Source organism: Natator depressus, chromosome 17 (genome assembly GCF_965152275.1).
Source record: "Natator depressus isolate rNatDep1 chromosome 17, rNatDep2.hap1, whole genome shotgun sequence".
In the NCBI taxonomy this organism is placed as follows: domain Eukaryota; kingdom Metazoa; phylum Chordata; order Testudines; family Cheloniidae; genus Natator; species Natator depressus.
The window spans coordinates 5,170,437-5,193,886 of NC_134250.1; the positions used below are offsets into that span (position 1 = coordinate 5,170,437).

Consider the following 23,450-nt stretch of genomic DNA (forward strand, 5'->3'; position numbering starts at 1 on the left):
CAGCATCCTAGTTGATCTTGTAAGAAGAATGTGCTCTGTTAGAGACATCGTAAGTTAATTTAAATGCATTTATCTCCAATATGCAAACTTAAACACCTCAGTAATTTATTTTACTTTTTAAAAAGCTGGTACACAGGCGCATTTGATTGGCTGTGTGTGAATAATTTTTCTGAACTGCTTTAAGGCTGATCTACAAACAGGTTTTTTGCACAACTCTAGATTTTGTTTCACTGATGCAACCAAAATAGATCTAGCTACACTGGTGAGCACTCCTAACATAAATGCACTTAAACTATTTTAACTTAATTTGGTAATTTACTGAGTTAAACTACATCAGTGTAAACTCTTATTAAATCTGTCTAAGGCCTTGTCTACACTACGAAAATCGGTTTTGTAGAAAGCGTTTTTATACAGTTGATTGTGTGTGTCCCCACACAATGCTCTAAGTGCGTGTAGTCGGCGGAGTGTGTCCACAGTACCGAGGCAACCGTCGACTTCCAGAGCATTGCACTGTGGGTAGCTATTCCACAGTTCCTGCAGTCTCTGCCGCCCATTTGAATTCCGGGTAGAAATCCCAGTGCCTGATGGGGCTAAAACATTGTCGCAGGTGGTTCTGGGTACATATCGTCAGGCCCCCCTTCCCTCCCTCCCTCCCTCCGTGAAAGCAACGGCAGACAATCGTTTTGCACCTTTTTTCTTGAGTTACCTGTGCAGACGCCATACCATGGCAAGCATGGAGCCCGCTCAGCTAACCATCACCGTGTCTCTCCTGGGTGCTGGCAGATGTGGTATTGCATTGCTACACAGCAGCAGTTTATTGCCTTTTGGCAGCAGACAGTGCAGTATGACTGGTAGCCGTCGTTGACATAGTCCAGGGTGCTCTTTTAACTGACCTCGATGAGGTCAGGGGTGCCTGGGCAAACATGGGAGTGACTCAGCCAGGTCATTTCCCTTTTAAGTTTCGTCTCATGGTGATTCAGTCCTACCGGCAGTGCACTGTCTTTTAATCTGCAGCCAGCAGAAGATGATGGCCAGCTGTCATACTGCACCATCTTCTGCCGAGCACCCAGGAGATGACTATGGCTAGTGGTCGTGCTGCACAGTCTGCTGCCAGCAAGATGTATAAAGATAGATGAAGTGGCTCAAAACAAGAAATAAACCAGATTTGTTTTGTATTCATTTTCTCCTCCCTCCCTCCGTGAATTCAATGGCCTGCTAAACCCAGTTTTGAGTTCTATCCTTGAGGTTTTGAGTTCTGTCCTTGAGGGGGCCATTCAGTTTCTGGCAAAGCCACCCCCTTTGTTGACTTTAATTCCCTGTAAGCCAATCCTGTGAGCCATGTTGTAAGTCGCCCCTCCCTCCGCCAGAGCAACGGCAAACAATCATTTCGCGCCCTTTTCCCTGGATTGCCCGAGCAGGAAAAGACGTCATAGCACAGCAAGCATGGAGCCCGTTCAGCTCACCACAGCAGTTATGACCATTGTAAACACCTCGTGCATTATTGTGCAGTGTATGCAGAACCAGCACCTGAAAAACCAGGCGAGGAGGCGACAGCAGCGCGGTGATGAGGACATGAACACACTTTTCTCTAAAACCACGTTCCCCCACAGTTTGGAGATCATGGTGTTAATGGGGCAGGCTCATGCTGGGGAGTGCTGATTCTGGGCCCGGGAAACAAGCACAGAGTGGTGGGACCGCATAGTGTGGCAGGTCTGGGATGATTCCCAGTGGCTCCGAAACTTTCGCATGCGTAAGGGCACTTTCATGGAACTTTGTGACTTGCTTTCCCCTGCCCTGAAGCGCAAGAATACCAAGATGAGAGCAGCCCTCACAGTTCACAAGCGAGTGGCAATAGCCCTGTGGAAGCTTGCAACGCCAGACAGCTACTGGTCAGTCGGTAATCAATTTGGAGTGGGCAAATCTACCGTGGGGGTTGCTGTGATGCAAGTAGCCAACACAATCACTGAGCTGCTGCTATCAAAGGTAGTGACTCTGGGAAATGTGCAGGTCATACTAGATGGCTTTGCTGCAACGGGATTCACTAACTGTGGTGGGGCTATAGACGGAATGCATATCCCTATCTTGGGACCGGACCACCAGGGCAGCCAGTACATAAACCTCAAGGGTACTTTTCAATGGTGCTGCAAGCACTGGTGGATCACAAGGGACGTTTCACCAACATCAACATGGGATGGCCGGGAAAGGTTCATGAGGCTCGCGTCTTCAGGAACTCTGGTCTGTTTAAACGGCTGCAGGAAGGGATTTACTTCCCAGACCAGAAAATAACTGTTGGGGATGTTGAAATGCCTATAGTTATCCTTGGGGACCCAGCCTACCCCTTAATGCCCTGGCTCATGAGGCACCCTGGACAGTAGTTAAGAACTGTTCAACTATAGGCTGAGCAAGTACAGACTGGTGGTACATTGTGCATTTGGACGTTTAAAGGGTCGCTGACGCAGTTTACTGACTCACTCAGACCTCAGCGAAACCAATATTCCCATTGTTATTGCTGCTTGTTGTGTGCTCCACAATCTCTGTGAGAGTAAGTGGGAGACGTTTATGGCGGGGTGGGAGGTTGATGCAAATCGCCTGGCCGCTGAATATGCGCAGCCAGACACCAAGGCAGTTAGAAGAGCACAGCAGGAAGCGGTGAGCATCAGAGAAGCTTTGAAAACCAGTTTCATGACTGGCCAGGGTACTGTGTGACACTTCTGTTTGTTTCTCCTTGATGAAAACCCGCCCCCCTGGTTGACGCTAATTCCCTGTAGCCTCCCGCCTTTGATCACAGCTTGCTTGCAAAGGAAATAAAATCACTATCATTTAAAAAACATGTATTCTTTACTAATTTATTATAAAAATAGGGAGATAACTCACAAGGTAGCCCAGGTGGCATGTGGGAGGAGGGTAGGAGGAAAGGAAAAGGCCACTTTAAAACTTGTTGAATGCCAGCCTTCTGTTGCTTGAGCTGTCCACTGGGGTGGAGTGGTTGGGTGCCCAGAGACTTCCCGCCCCTGTGTTCTTGGGCATCTGGGTGAGGAGGCTATGGAACTTGGGGAGGATGGAGAGCGGTTAAGCAGGGGCTGCAGTGGCAGTCTGTGATCCTGCTGCCGTTCATGAACCTCCAGCAGACGCCGGAGCATGTCAGTTTGATCCCGCAGTAGCCCCAGCATTTCCTCATGCCTCCTCTGATCTTCCTGCCACCACCTCTCCTCACATTCATCGGCCACCGTCCTGTACTCTGCTATTGTGTCCCTCCACACAGCTCTGTCAGTGCCGGACGACTGCATGAGCTCAGAACATTTCATCGCGCGTGCGTTTTTTTCGCCGCCTTATCTGAGATAGCCTTTGGGATGGAGGAGGGAGGCTTGAAACATTTGCAGCTGCTGGAGGGAAAAAAAGGGAGTGAAGTACTTAAAAAGATACATGTTACAGAACAATGTCTATACTCTTTCGTGGTGAAAAACACTATTCACATTACATAACGTGATTTTGGTACAAGGTCACATTTTGCATCTTATATTGAGTGCCTGTGGCTTTGGTGTTAGAGATCACACATGCAGGGCCAGGCAACAGAATTTGGCTTGCAGGCAGCCATGGTAAGCCATAGTCTTTCGGCTTCTGCAACCTTCATAACAGCAGCCCCCTCCTTTCCCATACTGAGCAAAGCCCGTTGAGTTGGCCATTTAGTGCTGCAGTTTTCCTGTTAACATGCAGCAGCAGAAACCAAACTGACCCCCTCCCCTCATCCAATTCTTTGGGATGATCGCTTTTCCCCTCCCCCCACCGCCTGGCTGGTATCAGGGAAGATCCCTGCTGGCCAAATGCGAACAGCTCAGCGCCAATGGCCTCCCCTCCCACCATGTGGCTAACTGCTGGGAGGATTTCTTTTCAGCCACAGGCAAACAGACCAGTAGGAACGGGCACCTCTGAATATCCCGTTAATCAAATTCCCCTATTTCAACCAGGTTACCATGAACAATATCACTCTCCTGAGGATAACAGAGAGATAAAGAATGGATGTTGCTTGAATGCCAGCAAACACCAGGACCATACGCTGTCAGGCTTTGTCATGCAATGATACCAGATTACTTGCTACTAGCATGGCGTGGTAAAGTGTCCTACCATGGAGGACAGAATAAGGCTGCTCTCCCCAGAAACCTTCTGCAAAGGCTTTTAGAGTACCTCCAGGAGAGCTTCATGGAGATGTCCCTGGAGGATTTCCGCTCCATCCCCAGGCACGTTAACAGACTTTTCCAGTAGCAGTTCTGGCCACGAATGCATCCCAAGTCCTCAGGGCTACTTAATCATTAAAAAATTCTTGCTTTTATAACACATATTATATTTAAAAAGGTACACTCACCAGAGGTCTCTTCTCTGGCTTCGTTGAGTTGGGAGGGTATTTCAGTCAGGGTGATAAAAAGATCCTGGCTGTCAGGGAGAACGGTGTGCTGTGTGCTCTCCCCAAGCTCGTCGTCGTCGTCCTCCTCATCTTCCCCATCTGCAAAATCCTCAGCCATGGTGGAGAGTACTCCATCATCGGAGTCCACAGACAGGGGTGGGGTAGTGGTGGCGGGCCCCCCCAGAATTGCATGCAGCTCCGTGTAGAAGCGGCATGTCTGGGGCTCTGTCCCGGAGTGTCCGTTTGATTCTTTGGTTTTCTGGTACGCTTGTCTGAGCTCCTTAAGTTTCACGCGGCACTGTGTTGCGTCCCTGATGTAGCCTCTGTCCCTCATGACCTCTGAGATTTTTTTGAAATGTTTTGGCATTTTGTCTTTTGGAACGTAGTTCTGATAGCACGGATTCCTCTCCCCATACAGCGATCGGATCCCGTACCTCCCGTTCTGTCCATGCTGGAGCTCTTTTTCGATTCTGGGACTGCACGGTCACCTGTGCTGATGAGCTCGCCTGGCCAAACAGGAAATGAGATTCAAAAGTTCCCGGGGCTTTTCCTGTACACGTGGCCAGTGCATCCGAGTTCAGAGTGCTGTCCAGAGCGGTCACAATGGTGCACCGTGGGATAGCTCTCGGAGGCCAATACCTTCGAATTGCGTCCACACTAACCCCAATTCGAAACGGTGATGTCGATTTCAGCGCTAGTCCCCTCGTTGGGGAGGAGTACAGAAATCGGTTTTAAGAGCCCTTTATGTCGAAAAAATGGCTTCGTTGTGTGGATGGGTGCAGGGTTAATTCAGATTTAACGCTGCTAAATCCAACATAAACTTGTAGTGTAGATCAGGCCTAAGTACATTTACATTATCACCTTAGATAAGCTATTACCAACAGGAGAGTGGGTTTGTTGTGGGGGTGGGCGGAGAAAACCTGGATTTGTGCTGGAAATGGCCCACCTTGTTTATCATACACATTGTAAGGAGAGTGATCACTTTAGATAAGCTATTACCAGCAGGAGAGTAGGGTAGGGGGAGAGAAAACCTTTTGTAGTGATAAACACCCATTTTTTCATGGTTTGTGCATATAAAAACATCTTCTGTATTTTCCACAGTATGCATCCAATGAAGTGAACTGTAGCTCACGAAAGCTTATGCTCAAATAAATTGGTTAGTCTCTAAGGTGCCACAAGTACTCCTTTTCTTTTTACATTAAGTTATAACTAAACTCTTTAAATAGATTTAAGTGAAAGATGTAAGTTTTCTAATTTAGATAAGCTTTACTTTTGGATATTGGTGGCTATCAGTTTGTAGCCTAGAACTAAATAAGCATCACCAGCCTGTACGATCTGCTAATAAGAGAAAAAACATGTTGTCCTAACCAAACACCTGCAGACTTCCCTGGCTTTATTCTCATCTTATTAAGATAAAGAAACTTGAGATCCATTGAAGGAATGGATGACTTTTAAACTACAACATGTTCCATTAAGAAACATATGAATGGCATTTTGATTAGATATAGCTCAGTAATGCATGTCACTGCATTATACCAGAAATGCATTCTGCTAGCAGTCTGTCCACAAGTGGAGCCTGGGTTTTTATCTACGTGTCCTTGCCCAACTTGCCACAAGAGGTCACCAGAGCTCTTTTATTGTTTTCATGCATCTTTAAGTATAGCTCCAGGCTTCCCCAGCATGTGAGCTGATTCTGGGGAGATGATACAGAAACTGCAATGCAGGGATAGAAGATGTTCCTCCAGGTTTCAGATCCTGAGCTCTATGCTTTGCCAACTTTCTATGGCCACTTAGGCTGGATGATGGTTTTAATGTGATTGACTGCAGTTCTTCTAGTTCTTAATTGTAAAAGGCAGAATACTGCTACACAAAATAAGAAGCAAAACACTTAAAGGGGAAACCATTGAGGTTCTTAGTATCAAACAATCAAATAATTTAAAACCTTTAGAAGAATGGGAAGTTATGTTGTGGAACCAAAAATGGTGATGCTATGACTGGGAAGAAGGAGGGGAGGGGGGACTAAATCATTATTAACTTATAAAGCACCTTTCATTTGATTATCTTAATGTGATTTTAAAAGGGTTGTGCCTTACAATGCCTCTGAGAAAGATAGTATCATCCATACTTTTTACAGATGAGAAAACTGAGGCAAAGGCCAGTTAAATGACTTGCCTCCATTGTCACATTACAAATCAGTTACAAATACAATCCAGGAGTCCTGAGAAACTGGGATGTTAAGGAGTTCTCTAGGCAAAGTCCTCCAGAATTTAAATCTGCTTTTCATTCTAATACATCATTAAGAAATTCAGAAACAATAAGGTTTCCTACAATAGTTTCCTTTTCCCTTCTCTCTGCAGCAACAGTGAAGTGGGAAATATTATCCCCAGAATCGCCTTTGCTGACATCGGTAAGTGATGCTTTGTCAACAAGGAAAGCTTTTTATTTTACATTGAAATTGACATTAGACACTGGCTATATCAATTTAAGATCCACTCAGAACAGAGAGGAAAAGAAAACTGATGTTTGCCACATTTTCAGGCTCCTAAGAGAGAATCTGCAAAGAATAGGCTGTCTCAAACTGAAAGAGACACTGTCAGGTAGGTCGGACCCAAAATTCTGGTTTTCTTTAAAGAAAATAAATTTCCTACAACCTAATATCAGTGGAAATGCATTCATGACATTTAAAAATCAGTAAAAATGTTATTTTGCCTGGTTTCCAATCCAAATTTTGTAGTAGAGACCCAAGAATCTGAAAGTGACTAAAACAAAATGAACCTGACTGGTCAATTTTCATTGTCCAAGATGGGTGAAATTCCAAAAGTAAAACAGCATTAATGATAAAAATTAAATGACATTTTACAAATTTTTTAGTTTTAATAATCACAGCTGGTGGTAGGTCACCCAGAGAAGCAATTTGTGTTTTGAATATATGGGGACCAGCTTTTCCTTGACTTTAAACCCTATGCATTAAACCCATTGATTTTCATGGCACTGTTCTAAATTCACACTAGTGTAACTCATATTAACCTCTGTTCCAGCCCCACCTTTGTTACAACAGTGAGCTTCTCAAGATACACCTTTCTTACTCTTTTTGCCCTACTGACAAACCCATATTTTCTGATGAGCAGACTCCATAAATTCTGATGTGCAACTTGCTGACACCTTAAATTAAAAAAAATGTTTAACATGAGGTCCTCCGTTACAAACCAGCCTCTCTTCATGATGTGTCTATTTAAATTCTCTTCGGCAATTTCAACTCTGGATGTTTTGTAGTTACTCATTTAGGAGACATTGGTGATTTGAAATTCAGACAGATGCTCTTACTACTTCCTGCACATTAGCACTGGCTAGCTCTGTTGTCACTTGTGGTACACTTAACACTAATCTGTTTACAGTAAATTGCACTGAAAGTCAGATATTTTGGTTTTTTATCTCCTGCTGATGAATTTTAAGAAGTCAAAAATCACTTTTTTTTTTTGGTTGCATGGTTGTATTTTTTTTGTTGTTGTTAAAGTCAGCTTTTCCCCAAAGAGAGTCACACTCATGGCAGACCAGCCACAGGCCTGCCTTGGGACCTAACATGACTATGTCCCTTTTAATCTGCAACATGTGGTTTTGATGCAAGTGTGTCAGAATAAGTCACTGTTAACTAGTGTAAGATTTGCATCTTTTTATTAATTTATTTAACAAACAGGATATTTAAATCATACTTTGTAGCAATAGCCACAACCTAGAAAAATGCCTTCTTGAGAAATTCATGTTACAGAATCCCTCTGTTAGCTAGCACAATAATCCTTCTCCAGTGGTGTTATTGCGGGGGGTTATATTTCACTGTTGTGAAATGAGACTGTCTGAGAACAACCCACGGTAACTTTAATAACTCTAACCAAGAGGAGTACAGTATGCAAAATAACTTAGTTTATTTCCTTTAAAGTTTCTGTTATTTAACCTGTATTATCCTCTGTGTAGATAATGCATGGCATAAAGGATCATATATTTTAAGGCTAAGATCAGATGGTTGTTTCAATGCTACTGGGAGTCCAAGCCATGGAATCACCTGAAATATTTTTATGAACTGTCTAAGACAGTAGCACAGAATATATTTGTAAAGTGATAAGCACTAACTTCAATAAAACCTAAACAAAAATACGTTCCAATTTAATACATCTACTGTGTAACTTGATCCATTCGCTGTAGAAGAAAAGGGCTCATACTACATTGAGTCAGTGTTGTATCCAGTGCTGCATCTTCCTCTATCAGCATTCCAAAAGTGTCCTATCTATAAGCTTTCTTTAACTGAAGTTACATGAAAAATATGTAGTGCAGGAAGCATTATTCTGATCACACAACTTGTTTTTAAGTTATGGATAGGTCCTACTTTTTTAACTCATAACAGTGCTTTGTGTGGATTTTATTTAATTTTTGCCCTGGCACTTTTTTCTGGTTTAGACACTCGTGTACTTTTATAAAAAAATAAAAAAAAAACCCACCCCCCCACCCTCCCCCAGGGACACGCCACCTTGTGCTGTGATCTTGCAAGATCTCAAGCAAAACCAGATCGGGCCTGGTCAGTACCTGGGAGCAAGATTGCCAAGGAACACCTTCAGGAAATGAGACTGGTGGTAAGTAGGAGCAATGTGCTACTGGAGATTGTCTTTCAGATTAAATGTAAACCCAAAATCCTGACTGTAGATGGTAATTTACAATCCAGTAGGACTTTTCATAGAAGTTGAGTTGTTAACTGGTGTCCTTGCCAAACTTCACCTTAGATAAATATATTCTGTCTACCCAAATTCCCTCTGTAATTTTAAATGTCGTCCCTTTCACTTCCTGCCTTAAATTATGTTGTTTTGCTATGTGGTTATTTAGGCAGCTGCTCCATTTAACCTCAGAGGTGAAGGTTAAAGTGAACTTAGTGTAAAGTACTTCTATAAATGTAAGATCATTATTACTGATGTTGACTAATTGCTTCAGTATTTAAAAACTCAATATTGTATACTAAAAAGTGACTCTTTATAACCATCCATTGCTGTAATTCTTCAGGGTTTGTCTGTAAATCCTTGGCAGAGCCCTAGATTTTCAAAAGTAATTAGTGATTCTGGGTGCCTCAATTTTGGGAGATCCAAATTGAGAGACCTTAAAGGGGCCTGATTTTCAGAAAGTGCCGATTTCCTGCTTTTTGGAAAATCAGACCCCTTTTAAGTTGTTTCAAGTTAGGCAGTCAAAAATTGTGGCAGACAAAATCCCTTTTGAAATCCTGGCCATAAATTTTTGGGGGTGGGTTTTTCAAAGGAGCCTGAGATAGTTGAGTGCCCAAATCCCATTGAAATTCAAGGGAAAACACTGAATGCCACATCCTAGCCAGCATTGGTGTGTATATACTGTGTACCTATGCTGTCGTCTTCTGCATATACACAACATATTTAATCCTTTGTCACTGCTACCAGTTATTGTTGCCAAAATATTATGGAGACGATGAACAATAGACAGTGTAGTTACTGTGTATATAATGTCTTCTGCAGTTTCCACAATATGCTATGCATCCGATGAAGTGAGCTGTAGCTCACGAAAGCTCATGCTCAAATAAACTGGTTAGTCTCTAAGGTGCCACAAGTACTCCTTTTCTTTTTTCTTTTTACGAATACAGACTAACACGGCTGTTACTCTGAAACCAGTGTAGTTACTAAGGTACTCTGTAGTTATCAGTCTTTCCTGTAATAATACACTAACTCTTTGCTAGTCTTACCTGTAATAATACACAGGAAAGTGTCACCCCTTAACTTTCCCAACCTTTAGTACTTTCAGAAAATAAATCTCATAAAATCTTTGGTGAGACCAGGCACCCAGGACTAGGGACTTGCTTCTCCAGCTTGGAAAGAGAAGCACTAGAGTAAAGATGTCCCAAAAAGCAAGCACATTGGATATCAAGAGAGATTTTAATAGAAATTCAGGTGGACTTTTTACAGAAATTATAATGATCATACATTTAACATTTCACTGACTAGCATCATTTTGCAGTGTAACTGCTACCCCTATTTTCCTATTTAAGTTGAAAAGCTGGAGGAAACTTTCTAACCACAAGGGAGATTAGCTGGTGGAATAGTTTCTCCCAGGGAATTGCTGGATGCCTTATCCCTTGGGTTAGGAGAGTATGACTTTATGGCTAAAATGTTTAGGTATGGGAACATCGCTTCCTGGCTCTGCAATAAATTTGCTGTGTGACTTGCATTCTCAGTGCTTCCATGTCCCCATCTATGTAATGGGGATAATTGTGTGTACCCATCTTTGGAAAGTGCTTTGCAATTTGTGGATGGAAAGTGCCATATAAATGATGATGGTTATTGTGGCTGTTGCAGTGTCACTGGTAAAGTCTCTTTTGAGAAGCTCTGATGGAAGGTGCTATAGCAATGCAAAGTATGGTGATTAAAACTAGTCTGAATAATAATCTATTGCATACATTTTGGAGAACAGACTGATGGTGATGCACTGAATCTTCCAGTTTGCAGTGTGGCATAACCCTAGGTGAAAGGAGATTGCTCCATACAGCCTTGGCATCAATCTACCACCCACTTGAAAATTAGACCATAGTGCCAAATAGACATGGACGATTACACAGTACGAAGCTTAGTCCTTGGCAGGTTCTTCATGTCATCTCTACCAGAGTGAGGTCCCCTCTGTCCCTTATGTTCTGTTGTTCCTCTCATGGGCCTACCTTCCCAATGTCCCCAAGGAACCCTGGTACTGAGCCGCCTTCTCTTCTAAACCTGCTGGCAGATCCTTTCTTGTCCCTAGTCCTATAGCTTTGGTTGGGAGGAAGAGGGGCAGTGCGTTATTTCCTTGTCTCAGAGGTGATTACCTCTGCTGTCCTTTGGGTGCCCTGATGCACCGGGCAAGCAGGTGCCCCTTGCAAGATGACGATGCTGCTCCTGTAGCTTTAAGAGAAAACGCCACTGTTTATCTTCCCTCCCAGCTCCCATGCTGGCAGGGCCAGCGTCTTTCCCATTGGCTGTCTGCTCCCCAGCTGTTGTCTGCTCCCTGCAACCTACTACTCCAGGACAGTACAGGGGAGGGGAAATGGGCCTGGCCCTGCTGCTTCATTGGTCTCCCCCAAAAGGGTCGGGCTTAGCCCCAACCAACCGTCTGGATGTTGCTATGTGCTTGCTGGTGAGTATAGGCACAGCCAGATGGCAGTCAGGGCTAGCAGGCTCCACTGAGCCGCTATAAGTGGGAGGGAGCTGCAGAGCTGCCTGGAGAGGAGGATCCTGGTTCTCTCCAGCCGCCCCGCTTCGCCTGCACTGGAGACGCTCGGCTGCTGCGCTGGGGCTGGTGAGTGACCGGGGAGCGCAGGAGGGTTTGCGTCAGAGACACGGGGGAGTCGGAAGGCTGGGGGAGGGGACGGAGGCGGCGCAGGGGCACTGAGGCAGCGAGCTGCTGAGGACGCTCTGAAAATCTGTCACCTAACCACAGGAACCTGCGCAACGAAAAGATCGGCTCCCCGGACGGTCTGTATGGGGGTGTGTCGGGGCAAGGGGCGCTCTCTGCCAGGGGCTGGATCTGTGCCCAGAGGCCGAGGCAGTCTGGGCGTGGGGAGGGAGGGTCGTGACAAACCCAGCTGCTGCGACTGGAGAATGTAGCATTGGGATAGATGTGTTTAGTTCTCTCCCTTCACTTTAATCGGATGCTCTTTGTCCCCTGGAATGAGGGGCTCCAGGTAAAAGCATCTCTGTAGGAGGCTGTTGCACTGATTTTCGGGGGATGGTGGTGGATTAGGGAGACGTCTTGCATCCGTTCAGCATTCATCCCCTCTTCATAATTTGGAGGAGAGGTAGCTCTCTATGTCCTTTTTTCTCAAGGGATCCCAGATTTGGAAACTGCACCTTCCCCATTCTGAGCCACTCTCTCACAAGTGCTCCTACCAAACACCCTGTGCCTGCTGCATTTCACTGGTGGGGTTGATGGCAGGCAATCCAGGCTCTGCAAAGCAGGGACTGTTCCTAGGGGGCCATTGGAAGGATTGGGGATGTGAAGACAACAGGTATGAGAGCTTGAAAGGGGCAGAAAGTGCACAAATTAGCTTGCCTTTTTAAAACACAGTTAAGGTGGGGGTGTCTTCACCTTTTCCCTATTCTAATGGTTTAATTTTGGGAAAACCCACTTGTCTGAATCTGATGCGGTTACAGGCGTTGCTGTTGTGTATATGCGGAGGTCAGACACTGATGATACGTTGATATAAATACTTAGGTAGAGAAGAGTAGTTCTGAATTCAGCTGATGGCTGTAGCAATTGAATGCATAGCAGAAGGCTGAGGAATCTGAAATCCTGAGACTCATTAGAGCTAAGCCTGAAATAGAGAAATGATTTTTTTTGCGGGGGGACGTAAGAAGCATGATTCCAGGAGCAGACACAGCAGCTCCTCTGGGGAGGGTTCTAGACTAGGGCTATTCACCCTGCGTGGCTGCTAGGACAGCCAAGAGGGTGAGCTGCTGACCAGCTCTAAATGCCATGTGACTGGGTCTATTTACTAACACTGCCAGTGGGCCCCTGGAGACTGGGCCTTTCCCAGCTCAGGCTGGAGGCTGCGGTTCTGTCTGCTTTGGAGGAGATGAAATCACTGCCTTGTTTGTGGTGCAAAGGAGAAATCACAAGGCGGGAGGGGGCGACTGTCATCTCCACACATGCAGTTTTGTGCACAGGGGAGGTAGTTCTCTATGGCTTGTGGCACAATAGCACTTAAAACCAACCCCCTCAGGTAACTTGGATCAATGGTACAGTCCTTGCAACAGCTGTCAACCCTGTTTAGGTGTGGAGCAGATCTTCCCCGCCACCCCCAAGTGTGTTGATGGGGGGTCCTGGGACATGATGCATCGGAGCTAGGGCTCCCCTGCTGTGTGGTGCTCTGGACAAGCTTCAGTTTTTGATCCAGCAAGACAGAGCAGTTTGAGATGATAGGAGAAGCTGTGGACCAAGCTGGGCATCCGTAATACAGTACAGGATTGTAACCATTGCATTTATGTTTGTTTGGAGCCACAAAGGATTTCAAATGTTCTGGTTTAAAAGATGGTATTGCAGGACAGAGGTGAGCAAAGCAGATTGGAGCAAAAACCAGAAATCTGCTACTTGTGTTTGTGTGTTTGCCCTTTGTCCTCAAGTACAGAAAGCAAATTTAGTGTTCCCAACCAGTGGAGAGTAGGTAAATGGGGAATGGTGGTGGTAATATCACTAGTCCCCTGCTTTTGCACTCTTCAGTCACCTGGCAGTTTCTCCAAATGGTAGCTTTCTGCCAGTGCATTTTCATGGTTATTGTATATAACATTTATATTGCAGTAATGCCTAGAGGCCTCAAACAGGTTGCAGCCTGACTGTGCTAGACACCCTGAAAACAGTAGATACCAAAGAACTAATGATCTGAAAGAGGCTTCCACTTACAAGGGGCATCCTAATTTCCCCTGCACAGCAGAAGACCCCTATTTACTTGGCGTAGGGTTTTGCTGGGATTGGCAGGGCCAAGATCTCTGATTTCCTTAATATAAGGGCCTAGCAACCAAGATATTTGGAGGTAAGTTCAGAGGAGAGCTAAGGCTCCTTTTCCATTCCCATTGGATTAGCTAAAGCATTTCTGTCCCAACAACACAGACCAATAAAGCAGACCTCTAAGTAGTTTGGAAGACCAGACTAAGCTCTGGGGAAACCAGGCATAAAATAAAAGTGAAGTGTTCCACTCCTATCCCTCAATGAAGATGTCTTGGACACTAGAGTGTGATTCTGTACTATTTTTGGTTTATCTGTTAGGGCTCACTTCCAGGGGCTAGACTTCAACTACAGGGTGTCAAAGTCTGAGTAGCAGTGGCATAATTAGATGTGTAGTTGTATTGCGTCTTGGATCTTTTGGGTCTACAGTTTTGTATCATTGGGTTTCTGCGTGTGTGTGTGTGAGAGAGAGAGAGAGGTGGGAATAATGGGTGGGACAGGGAACTGAGATGGTGGGTCTCTTATTGACAAAAGCAGCATCACTACCTGTAAACCTACATTGTTTCAAAGGTGTTACATCTCACTGAATAACTGAGTACGTGGTACTAAAAGTGTTTCATAAGTTAATTCGTCACATGGATGAAGACCCTGGCAAGCGTTTCGGAAAGTGGCCTCTTCTGGTTCTCTACAAAGGTTGGGGAAGAAGAAAAAGGCATTTCTCCCTTGCTGTCGCCCTGGGCACTGCCTTCCATCATACTCATGGATGCTTCTCTATTAACAAAGGAAGCGGTAGAAAATCCATCTGCAATGAAGAGATGGCTGCATTGGACATCAGTCACCATCTAAACCACCCATGTGGCATGGAAGATGAATACCAGGCCTTGATGACTTGAGCTTAAGCGAGATCTCCATTAGCTGTCAGCAGTGAGGCTCTACAGGCTTTATCTAGGCCAATGAAGTTTTGGCTAGGGTTGAGGGCTCACCCATTGCCCAAAAGCAGTATCCAGATATTCTTTAAATTATTTTCTTCCTCATTTTGGAGCCCTGCAGATTTGTCCCCTCAGATTTCCCCTTTTTCCCCCCTTATCTTTTTTTCTGAGATCCCACAATCTTAAAGGCTCAGGGTAAAAGTTACCTCTTCCTTCCAAAATCCTCTCTTCTGCCAAGGCTATTCCTTAGCACAGTTGAAGAAACTGGAGCACAAAGATGAGATTCTTCTGGCTCTCTTGCATTCATAAGGCCTTTTCACCTCTTTGGGCCAGAGCCTCAGCTGATGTAAATCAGCATAGCTCCATTGACTTCAGTGGAGCTACGACTTTTTCACCGGTTGAGGGTCTGGCGCCTTCTCTGTCTTACTAATGGAATTAAAACTGTAGTCTGCTCTCCTGGGGGATTAGAGATGTTTCCCTGGTGAACTGCTAGATATGACATCTGGGTCTGAAAACAGCTGATGTCTTGGTCCTAAGTCATGCTTACCATTGCACTCCTCAGCCCCTGCCCTTGTTCATTGTGGGATGAGTGAGTCTGGCAACTTTCTTCTCTTCTCTCTGTGGTGTCTTGCTTGCCTTTGTGTTCCACGCTTGCTGGAGTATGGATCATAGCCCAAGATATCTGCCTCACAATATATCCAGGCGTTTGCTTTGAGACGTCACCCAATGTCAACATCAGTCAGTCTAGTTTGAGAGCTTTTTCACTTGTTGGCGCTATATGTAGGCCTCTTCCTGAAACTGGGGGTGACTTCACTTCAGGAAGTTCAAGTGTCACCAGACTGGCGCTGCCACTTACAGCTGCAGGAAATACCATAATTAATAATACTTAGCCCTCCCACATCTTCCACACACCAATCCTGAGGCACTTCGCAAACATTAATTATGTCTTATTGTACTACTGTGATGTAGATAAATAATATCATCCCCATTGACTCATGAATAAACTAGTGCACAGAGCAATTATTTGTCCAAAGCCGTGCTGCACAAGTCACTGGCATATATAGGTGTGGAATCCAGGAGTCCTGACTTCCAATCTCCTTTCGTAACTGGACTACACTCTGCACCAGTGGTGGTCTTTTTATAAAATGTCCAGTTTTGTGATAGCAGCACTTGGAGAGGTAGAGGCAGGTCAGCAAAGCTTCCCAAAAATATGTGCAGTTTTTCGATTCTCTTGTGCTGCAATATTAATAATTTCTATAGGTCCAGCTAGTCTGGTCAAACCAAAGACAGATTATTGAAAATACAGAAGCTACGGATGTCTGCTTTTGCCCTTCAAGAAGTTTTGACCAGCTGTATACAACGGGGATAATAATTCTTATGTCAGAGGAGTGTTTGTGAGACTTAATCTATTAATGCTCTTCAGTTAAAGGATTTCGAGAGAAGTGGCAAAGTATACATGCTATTGGATTTATTATGCTGGTATCCAAACAGTTCTTTAATGTGAACACTCCCTTTGACTTAATGAAAAGTTTTTTTTTCTCTCAGCAATCGCCTGAGAGTACAATTTTCGGCAAACATTTTATCTTATTAAAGGTGTAGCTTACAAAACATTAACAGATATGAGATCAGTTCAGTAAGTTTTTAATAAATGTAAGATTGACTAGTTTGTCCTGGTAATCTCCAAACATTCCAATTTAGGAGGCAGATGACTTACTAGGTAGGATAATGCAGTTTCTTGAAGTGCTATAGCAGGGGTCAACAACCTTTCAGAAGTGGTGTGCTGAGTCTTCATTTATTCACTCTAATTTAAGGTTTCGCGTGCCGGTAATACATTTTAACATTTTTAGAAGGTCTCTCTCTATAAGTCTATATTATATAACTAAACTATTGTATGTAAAATAAGCAAGGTATTTAAAATGTTTAAGAAGCATCATTTAAAATTAAATTAAAATGCAGATCTTATCAGTTTAGTGCAGTGGTTCTTAACCTGGGGAGCATGCACACCCTGGGAGTGCGAGATGCCCTTTCTGGGGGTGCGAGACATGCAAGATTTTTTTAGAAGGTAAATCATCAAAAACACAAATTAAGCACAGGCACAGAAGTACAACTACTTAGTTTCATCAAACCTATGTATTTATTAACATTATACATTTTTTAACAATTACAATTTTTAACAACTTTGTAATATACAAAGTTTTCAAGTTTTTTAGCTAATTGTAGTGTAATTTTTGATAAGGGCTGCAGAGCACTGGGACCAGGCCAGAAGCAGAGCCCTGGGCTGGCTGCCGGTACCCCAAGCTAGCAGGAGGGCTGAGCAGGGCTGGAGGCCTGACCCTGGCTGGCAGGGGGCTGGGCAGCTGGAACCCCAGACCAGCAGCGAGGTGAGGAGGGCCGGCGGCTGGTATACCAGGCCAGCTGCAGGCTGAGTGGGGCCAATGGCCGGGACCCTGGCTGGGAAGGGGCCGGCAGCCAGAACCCCGGGCTGGCAGTGGCCTGAGCTGGGTGGCATACAGAATCCCAGTCCAGCAGTGGCTCAGCCCGCTGCCGGTCTGGGGTTCCGTCTGCCGGCTCTTGCCAGCCAGGGTCCTGGCTGCCGGCCCTGCTCAGCCGCTGCTGGCCTGGGGTTCCATTCACTCAGGCCGGCAGTGGGCTGAGCGGGGCCGGCGGCTGAGACCCTGGCTGGCAAGGGGCCAGCGGCCGGAACTCCAGACCGGCAGCAGATGGAGCGGGGCCAGCGGCCAGGACCCCAGACCGACAGCAGGCTGCGTGGCTCAGCCCGCCGCTGGTCTGGGGTTCCGTCCGCTGGCTCCTGACAGCCGGGGTCTTGGCCACCGGCCCTGCTCAGCTGACTGCTGGCCTGGGGTTCGTTCTGGCCTGGGGTTCCATTCACCCAGGCCGGCAGCGGGCTGAGCAGGGCTGGCAGCCGGGACCCTGGCTGGCAGTAGTATGCCAGTAAAAATCGGCTTGCGTACCACAGGTTGCCGACCCCTGTGCTATAGTATGCCAACATAAGCAAGGCTCTATATTAATGTGCAAATTGCTCTGTTAAAATAAATGCAGACTTGAGTGAATGGTTTAACATAGACACTAGTATGAAGTAAGGATGCATTCTCACCTCTCCTGTTTGATATTGCCATTAATTCATGATGAGAAAAAGTGTAGATGGATACAAAATGGGCATTGCATGACTTAACAACAGTACTCCTACAAGATGTAGATTTTGTTATGTAGCTCTTCTAAGCAACAGCTCAACAAACATGCAAGCAAAGACCAAAGGACTGTCCGCCATTGTTTAAAAGTAAAGACAGGGTTAATAATTAGTTATGAAAAAAAACTAATCTAATGAGAACTCCAGCAACTCCCAACTCAGGCATTACCTAAGAAGGCAAAGGCATACAAGAGTTGAGTCAATTCACATACCTTGGCAGCAAGATGCGAGCCAATGGGGATATTCAGAAGGAAATAATCTCAAGAATTGGCAAAGTGGCAGTTTAAACAAGATTTGATCATCAAAAATCTACAATTTAAAGACCAAACTACCAATCTTCAACTCAAATGTTATTTCTACCATAATCTATGGATGTGAAAGCTGGAAATCCACCAAAGGTACAGATGGACATCTAAATGTCTTTGAAAGCAAATGCCTCAGGAAAATACTAGATATTCAGTGGAATGAATTTATAATAAATGCTGAGATTCATCAATGTTTTCAACAACTCCTTATCTCTAAAGTTACCGAGAAAAGAAGATGGAACTATCTGGGACGTGTGTTAAGAATGAAGCCACAGTATCTGCCATGGCAGGAAAGCCATTGGGTAGTTGGAGGAACATGCAAAAGGGGATGATCAAAAGAATCCCTCCATCAGACAATACTTAGAGAGGAAAAACAGGACTGGAAAGAGTGGTCCAGGATAGACCGGGATGGTGGAGCTGCATTTATGCCCTAAACAAAATTTGATGGCATGAGAAGGATTCACATTCAGATAACAGAGTAATGTAAGGAACACAGAAGAAGCATAATAGGGTAAGACCATTTGAAAAGTGAGGATATTTCACTATTAAAAGGGAAAGAGGAATGGGGACTACAAATAGAAAAAAAATTTGTGTCTGCAGCAAATGGTCAGTTGTATTGGATGGGAAGAACTCTTCCTTGGTGTCCTTATTTCAAGTCATAACCTAGATTGTAAGATCATTCAGGGAGGGCCTGTGTCTTTGTTCACTGTTTTGAATGCCATTTACACCCTATGATGCTACATAACTTTAAATAATAACTTGAGAATGTTACCATGTCCTGATACTGTGACTCCTGTTTAATTACAGGTTTGACTTGTAGTTTACCTGGGATAGGAATATAGCTGAGGGATGAAGAATTGCATCTTATTACTATACCTTTTGAGTGATTGCTTATTATCTCACTTTAGTCTACTGAAGTTTTGTCAAGTTTAGCCAATTCAGGGTAAGGGCTAATATCACATTACACAAACTGTTCGGTTGTAAGTAAGTGTGTGTGTATTAGTTCTTCCTGCAGTTCTTATTTATTTATAGCCCAAGCAGGTTTTGCTGGTAGGAGCAAAAGCAAATGCTGATTTGTTTCAAATCCCTTCTCCCAGCCAGCCATGCACCTTCTCTGCATGTTCAGTTTTCTCCTGTAGTTTGGCAGTCCACACTGTTGTCTGTCTTAACTGGTTATTGAATTCTAGGCTCAGCTGTAATGATACTGACATGAAAAGCAAAGGTGGGTACCCTGCAGCTATAATGCTTGCTCTCCCTGCCATGCGTTAGCAGTAGCACTGACTTCTCTGCATTGCAAGGATGCTGCTGTCTGACAGCTCCTCAAAGACTGAAAAGAAGAGATTTAGCTGTTCATTGGCCTTTTGGTAAAGGGATGGGTCTTGCAATCTTTACTTGCATGAGTAAGGCTGCAGAATCAGGCACCAGGAAGGCAACTAGGTTCTAGGCAGTCCTGTAAGATGACTTCTGTTTTCAATGTCATGTGTCCTTTGTATTGAGCTCAACTTGCGAAAGGGGAATTGAACATAACCAAAGTAACATTTTGTTTGTTTGTTTTTGTTCTTTCAATTCAGTGGCCATGTGAAAATCAAACTGGATATTTTTTAAACAGTGCATGAGTTGTAGAATACAGAGAGGCAGGGAAGGATGGGCTTGTGATTAAGGCACTGGACTGGGACATGGGGGTTCAGCTGCTGCTCCTCTCCAAGCTTCCTGTGTGATGGAGGGTAAGTCACTTTCTCTCTCTGTGCCTTAGGTTCCCCATATATAAAATGGGGGATAACACTGTCACATAAAAATGTTTTGAGGATAAAATAATGTCTGTGAGGCATTCAAGTGCTACATTGATCAGAGGCCATATAAGCACCTAGTTTTTAAAATGAAGATGTTCCATCAATCAGCAGTCAGATTTTGAGGTAACACTGTTAAGTAGGTCAGGCCTAAAATATAGATCTTGTTAAATATCTGTATAAAGTGTGTATATGTATATACACACACACACACATGCATAGTGTGAATAATAAAGTGTAAATCCATAGAGAGATAATTAATAATTTACTAAAACAACTGTTTCTCATTTTATCAATTGTTATAAAATCCAAAGGTTTGTTATAACCATCGTAACACCTGCTCAAGGGGTTTTAAAATTTAACCAAAAATTACACCTGCTTCTCATGTCTGTTAACATGCATATAATGTATACTAATTCTTTATAACTACTTACAAATGTTCCCTCAATATAAATTATGAATTGAATTGAAAGTGTTTTTTTATGTAGAGAATGCCTAAACCCAACCCAAACATTGTGCTAATGCTTGAGAACCTGAAAGTGAAATGGAGTGGAAATTGTCTATAAACAAAAGTGACACTGACTAATCCATTTTAATCTTCCAAGCTGGTTGAAATGTAGAAAGTAAAGCAAGTACATAAATTGATGGAAAAATAAATTAGATTTGTATCAATTATTTGTTTTAACAATCTAAGGAGTTAATAACTGAAGTAACAACTATAACAAAACAATATTTCTAATATGTCAGTATCCCTTTAAATTCCCATCTCAGTTTTTAAATACAACTTCTGAACTGTCTTCACAGAAGTCTCCTCCTTAGAGAGGATCTGAATGGTTGTAGCATGCACCTAGTCTTGTTTTGATGGGAAGACTTGTAATACCTCACAGACTGGCATACTTCCCTGTGAAAGATACTTTAAAATATGATTAATATCATTGCAATGACTGATTTAGTATTGATGGCTCTTCAGCAGAACAATAAACTCTGCTGCTTTTCTGGATAAGCTGGCTATGGTATGTGGAGTGTGGCAGGTGCAGCACACTTGGCATTTTGCCTTTCCCTGATTCACTAGTCTTTAATTGTTGCTTTCCAAAGCCTTTTATAGTACCATCTAGTAGTTGCTGAGCAAAGCTGGTAATTGCTGTAAATAATCTTGTGCATTTGTACAGCACCTTTGCTCAGGGGATCTTGAAGAAGTTTACAAATGGGGATGGTAATATCCCCATTATACAGATGGGAGAACTGAGGCCCAGAGAAGTGAAATGGCTTCGTAAGGTGAATCCAGAGAACTAAAGCGGATGCAGTTTGTCTCACAGCAGAAGAGGGGCTGATGCTTATCTGCTGCATGTTTTGATTTTATCATTTGTGTTGAGGCTGTGACCTTGGAGCTGAGGAGAGAGAAATGAACAGAAGAAAATGAAAACTACCCTTGCTGCCATTCTGTCATGATTTCCATTGTTAGTGTTTCGCTGTCTCTTTGGGTCAGAAGGCCCAGGAGTGCCATATAGAGCTTATACGTAAGGAAGTACATGTCCACCTCACATAGCAGAGATTACTCTGTTTGATTAAGAAACAGTATTGACAGACTGCATGGAACATCCATCCCATCATCTAGTGTTTAACTGGAATCTTGGTGGAATTAAAGGGTTTGTTGTCTCTGCCTCGATCCTCATTAAACCCCTTTTCTGGATTACCCTGATTGTTTGTGTCCAAATTTGGGTTAATTACGCTTGATTTCAGGGCCTCCCACAACTTAGCTCTTATCCTCATCTCTCTGAGCATGAGAGAGGCCATTCTAGTTCTGTCTGACACTGCAGAATCTGCTCTCCCCCAGGATTTCTGGTTGCCAGTGCTACATCAATAGGATAGTCTATCCTTGCCTGACTGTTTCTAGCAAGTGGTCAGACTGAAAAGGGTGGGGGGAAACACCAGCAGATGGTGATATTCTAAGGTTCCACCCAAAAACTATGAGATGCCAGAATTAAACACCATTCGCAGCAGATTGTGCAGACCTTCATAGGAGCATCCCTCCTGTTTCCTGCATTTTTGGATCAGCAGTGAAATAAAAAGGTTGACGTTTAACTGATCATTATTAGAATTCATACTAAGGGCAGTTCACCTCTCTTAGAACTGTTGTGTCAGTCATCTGCAGACTTAGGCAGATACTGCTGTGTCCAGTTTAAATCTGGTTTGTATTTTGAAGGTTTTCTTTGCATCCATAAGACTTAAACCTTAATTTTTTTAAATAAAGATTCAGATTCTTGAGCACAAGATGGCAGCCTCCAGATAAAACTACCCGTTCATAGAGATGCGGAGATTCAGTCCCATGATTCAGGCAGAATCGAAAATTACAACTTTCACAGGAATACCGTAAAATGTGACTGTCTGGCATTGTTACAGGTTGGTGTTAAATCAGAAGGGTATAGTATTGCTGTGCATGGGGTGGGTGGTGGTGGCTTACACTAACTAATGTGAAAGAGCTTTGAAATAGAAAGTGCCAGATAATTAAGTTTTATTACAAGAATAGCCTTAAAATTGACCAATTACTGCAGCACGTTCCCAAAAAGAATACAGATCTAGGTAGGGGCCCATCCTTGACTAAACTGCATGCCTGCAAAAAAAAAACACCCCACCTGATTTAGATGCTGGAGATAACAAGTCTTCTAACTATCCACCCTCAGACTAAAATGAGACCACAATGCTGTACAGTTTCATGTACATCCTGCTTTGTCAGTGACAGAACTGTCACTGCACAATCTTTCCATCAGGTGGGCACTGGAGAAATATGAATTACAAGCCTCTTGCTGGCTGGATTCTCATCATGCTACATTGCCTTGATGGGTGAAATAAACCCAAATATTAGAATCAAGTGGGGGGAAAACACTCAAGTTGTATGCACAGTGCAGACAATTTGATGACTGATAGTCATGTACAAGACACCGTCTTTCCAAAACAATCATTTGCTACCAAATGTTCTTTGAAGTTCTTTATATTACAGTGGTCTTGACATTGGGACCCTTTGGGTTAGGTGCTGTACATACACATGGTGAGACATGATCCAAGCTCCAAAGAGCATCTGACTAGACAAGATATGAAAAAAATAGTATTTTTATCCCTGTTTGCCCAGCCCAGGCAGATCTATGGCCTGATTCTTTGAACCTGGGTACTGAACATCTCTTGTTCCCACTGCCTTTTTTTTTTTTTTTTTTTTTTTTTTTCGGTTACAGTGCTGGGTGCTAAGAGCCTTTGATAATCTGTGTGTTAAGTGACTCGCCCAAGGTCACAAAGAAGGACAATGGCACAACTGGAAATTAAACCTAGATTTTCTGAGTCCCAGACCAGTGCATTCACGAG

At 43.8% G+C, this 23,450-nt stretch overlaps 1 protein-coding gene across 3 annotated transcripts in view; it reads left to right on the forward strand.

Moving 5' to 3' along the window:
* The first annotated feature begins 11,602 nt into the window (after positions 1–11,602).
* The window catches only part of YPEL2 (yippee like 2), a 55,959-nt gene continuing 44,111 nt past the window's right edge, over positions 11,603–23,450 (forward strand). The window contains exons 1-3 of one of the 3 annotated variants that reach the window (XM_074974881.1): positions 11,613–11,725; positions 19,881–20,033; positions 22,348–22,496. The gene's annotated coding sequence lies outside the window, so the exon portion shown is untranslated. Of the gene's footprint in view, positions 11,726–11,792; positions 11,902–19,880; positions 20,034–22,347; positions 22,497–23,450 lie in introns of those variants that run through there. The other 2 variants (XM_074974880.1, XM_074974882.1) reach the window with 2 other exon arrangements.